This window comes from Aythya ferina (assembly GCF_964211825.1).
Source record: "Aythya ferina genome assembly, chromosome: 1".
Taxonomy (NCBI): domain Eukaryota; kingdom Metazoa; phylum Chordata; class Aves; order Anseriformes; family Anatidae; genus Aythya; species Aythya ferina.
The window spans coordinates 127,827,432-127,831,697 of record NC_140296.1 but is presented as its reverse complement, the minus strand read 5'-3'; the positions used below and the strand labels follow the sequence as shown (position 1 = coordinate 127,831,697).

At 39.3% G+C, this 4,266-nt stretch overlaps 1 long non-coding RNA gene across 1 annotated transcript; it reads right to left on the bottom strand.

Moving 5' to 3' along the window:
- Window positions 1–3,015: 3,015 nt before the first annotated feature.
- LOC311431349 lies at window positions 3,016–3,997 on the bottom strand. Its single transcript, XR_014689370.1, has 2 exons — window positions 3,862–3,997; window positions 3,016–3,599 (listed from the first exon to the last, which is right to left on the bottom strand). It is a non-coding gene; the product is annotated as an uncharacterized lncRNA (long non-coding RNA).
- Between the last annotated feature and the right edge of the window lie 269 nt (window positions 3,998–4,266).

The window sequence follows — 4,266 nt, the reverse complement described above, 5'->3', positions numbered from 1 at the left end:
CCTGGCCAGCCACATTTCAGTGGACCATTTGTCTCCCAGTGATGGAGCACGTGGCTGATAATACAGGGACATGAAAGCATTCATGGTGCTTTTATTTTGAAAGCATGTGTCTAGTGTTCAACACAGTCAATACTTTTAGGGACGAAAACAAGACAGAACTGTCCTCTGTACCCAAGAAGAAGGAGAAATATTGGAGTATTTGTGCTGGTGAAAACTTCACATTTAAGGTTCATAGAAAAATAAATTTGAAATTTCTCTTCCTAAGGCAATGATGAGGATTTACACAGAATGTTGATTATGTTTGCTAGTTTATTTGCTAGGGAAAATCCTGGATCTGTCTCAGTGACTACAGAATCAGTGCATTCCTGTTTCACAGTGAATTGGTTTACTGAGGGCTGCAGCAGGCAAGCAGAGTTAAGTCTGAGGAGAAAAATGCTGCAGGAATGTCTGAGAGAGAAATCCCCTTGCTCTTCCTCTTTCCCTTTCTGCACTCATCACAAATGAGCAAGGAGGAAAGCCTAAGACAAAGACTGGAATTCCTTAAATTCCTAAAGCACCATACAGCTGCCTAAATGTCCTTGCCTCTTCCAAGTGTTTTCCTACAGTTCACTAAGCATCTGAATCTACTGCTGGAGAGATGCACTGCACCCATTCCATGACCAGAGTGAATGCACTGAAACCTAGTTAAGCTCTATTAGCCTCCACAGGAGCTCTCCATCTAGTTCAGCTGTAAAGTTGAGTCTGATCATTGTTTTCAAAGCACTCTTCCTAGGTAAGGCTCCATACAGACAAGCCAGAAAAGGAATTTCTTTCCTTAGCTCATGCTGGGCACATGAAATGGTCAAGAGCCAGGTTCAGATCTCTCTTCAGCCCAGGCAGGTGTGTATTCATATCTCCAAAGCAGATGGTGAATACTCGAGTCAACATCTCCAGAAGAGAAAACTAAGACAGCCTCCTTTCAACATATAGCTCCATGGTAGGATGTTCGGCTAAAAGATGGAAATCACAGCAACACAGAGGTGGGACTGAATGCAGGCTGTTTCTCTTGTAGTATGTACCTTGCAAGCAAGAGCTTTCTTGGCTCATATGAAAGTCTCCAGAAGAGAGCTCATTGGTGGGAAGCACTAGCAGGATGGGTGCTCTCCTATTGGGTTCTTACATTACACCATCTCCCGTTTATTGGTGACTACCTAGATGTCTCCCAAGTTTTTGGGGGATGCCATGTTTCAGTATGCCTGACTCTCCACATGTGGTATTTTCTGGGTGCCTTGCTTGATCATGGACTCTACATTCCTTCGAACGCTTTGGATGCCTACAAGCTATGAATCCTTTTATGGATCTAGCATGGAAAGCTTACTTATGGGACTGTGCAGACCTCCTAGAAGAACTCTATCCAGTTATCATGACAGCTGTTCTTGAATTCCTTTTCCAGCAGTTTTCATTTATATGTAAAAGAGACATTTGACATATATTCTGCTGCTTCCAAAACAAAGATATTTACTGAGATAGAGTCTCAGCTATGTTAAGACATAATACTTCATAAAAAGTAGTGAATGACAATTCATATTCACTGATGAACTGCTGTGGTTTTAGATTTCCTTCTGCTTATCAGTGTTATTTAAATATAAGAAATTCCCAATATAGTACTATTTAATGGGGAAAACTGCAGTGTTTTAGTGACTCAGAATCTTAACAAGACATGACTGTACCCATTTTGTTTCCCCACTTAAAATTTTGCACAGCGTGATGGAGCAGGAGGCGCCATCAAATGGGCTCAGTATCCCCTTTCACAAATAAAGCGTGTACAAAGTGTGTCAGCATTTCAACTGGGGCCCTTCTCCTGAAGGCCGTTAATTAGTGCAGAACGCAGACTTCAGTTCTTTTGCCAGGGTAGATGAAAATGATTTTGGAAGACAGCCCAGAAAGAGGAATTTGTCATAGGTTAGAACTGTTCCAACTCTAAGAACCAAGTGTACAGCTTATGCAAATTACTTTGCTGAACACAGATTCTGTGTTAATTTTTTTAATGCTTTTTCTTTGACTACCAACAAGAACTCACTTGCCAGATCTTGTCTGAAATCAAGAAGAAGTGATTCCTTCTCTGCCCCTGAAAAAGAAAAATGTTTCTAGTCTAAAACATGTCGAGAAAGAGCTGAGATGTAAGAATAAGGCAAATATTCATAGGAAGTAGAAATGGAAAAGCCCAATGATATCACCGCTCCATCTGCCCAGCGCCATCAGACTCCTCAGTACAATGTGCTCCACAGTACATTGAAGATGAGGATGGAAGAAGCATTGAGCAGTGTCTCAGACTGCACTGAAGAAATGACAAAATTGAAAGTCAGAACATTTTCCTGATAACTGGCAGGTGCTGTCACTGTTCCCTTCAATACAACTATTCATAGTGCATAAATCTGAATTGCAGGTAGGTGTGGATTCTGTTTGAAATTATTAACACTGAATTTTGTCAACTTTTATCAAGTTATTTGGTGCTTCATAATTTACCAGAGCAACACTAGAAAAAATGCCAAAACCAGCAAGAAGGCAAAGCTTGAATGTGAATTGCCAAGTTTCAAAATTTTAGTTTTCCAGATCCAGGTACATACTTAATTTGAGATTAAATATGGCTCCAGAAGTGAAGTACCTCAGTCAACCAACAACTACTAAGCCTCATTATAGAAGTTCCTGAAAATGCCCCAGAATGGAAATCCTCTGCAGAGATTAGCATTCACTGGTGTCCAAATCATCAAGAGAGACCCAATGTCATCATTTACAGTAGGAAATGTCTGTTCATTGTCTTTAGATGACACATTAAATGACAGTGACTTTGCCGCCCCTCAATGCAGAAAACATACTAGTTTAATTCTGCTTTTATGTTTCCATCACAACACGTTAAAAACTGCTTTTGAGTCCTAAGGAGAAATAATTTCATTTTGGATTCACATGAGAACTAAATCATGATATCTCTGATAAATCTGGTGATTCAAATAGAAAATACTCCTCCACATTTAAAAGTTGTTTATATGTAGGTTTTAATGTTTGAGCCACCTATCATAAGTAGTCACGTATTAAGTATCTATTATTTTTTTACACAATGTAAAATATAGAAACATATATCTTATAGAACACTTTCAAATTATTCAAATACCTGTATCATAATCTTTGAAAGGTAAAGCTTTTACAATTCTGTATGAATTATGCATAATCTTGTATGCATTCTTTTTCAATAAATATTTGTTATTTTCTTAAAACTATGAGTAATATGGCACCTAGATGATACACATTCTTCTACTCTTACATTCCTTACAAACTTTTGAATCTAATGACTACAGTAATGTCCAAGTAATTTTAGATTCAAAATGTTAAAAAGAAGAGCTTTCTTGAACACTTTGGCTCCCTACTCACATGATTCTGTACATATTAAAACCTTGCTCTCAGGTCTACAGGAAGTGTTTGGTTAAATAATCACAAAGCTGGTATCTCCTTTCTGCACCAAATCTGGTTTGCTACACAAGATTAAGGATATGTTTCCATCTTCTGTTGCTGCTGTTTTCCAGCCCAGTCTTCTTCTGTCTTCTCCATTTAAACTCCATGGCATCCTGGGCAGATAAAATCTGTTAATACAGGATCAGGACAACAGAGCCAAAATCTTAGTTGACTCTTTGCATGGCTACTGTAAAGCTAATCAATACTGATGCTAATCATTTTGATCTCAGCACCAGACTGTATAGCAGATTTTTTAGTTGCTTTGAATTTAGCCTTCATCTCAGCAATGATTCGGAAACAGTTCCCTGTCTTTAAATAATAGGCACTTGTTGAGAAATGCTGCTGGACTATATTGGACACAGCCGGCAGACCTACCTGCATCCTGAAAGGTCAGCGTGCTCCTGCAGTGCCTACCACCCTTGCACACCAGGCTCAAAGCCTGATAGGTTTCCTGTGAGTGGAGAAGGAGGCTGAAAACAGCAGGAGAGGTTTTGAACCCTTTTTGTTTCATGCAGGAGTGAGGCAGTGACACAGCACGAGGGCAGCAGAGAGCTGGGGACTGGGAAATGCAAATCTACATCCAGCGCAGACCTATCTGGGAAACTCTGTCAGGTTGCTCATTCGCTATTTTACCTGTCTGATTATATTTATTTATTTATTCCTGAGTCTCATCAATGGAATATAAATACATTTCACATTCTCTGACACAATCAAAAAAATTAGCCACGCAGATCAAACTTAGAACATTTGGTATGTTGATAGGTGCAAGGACTGACATCC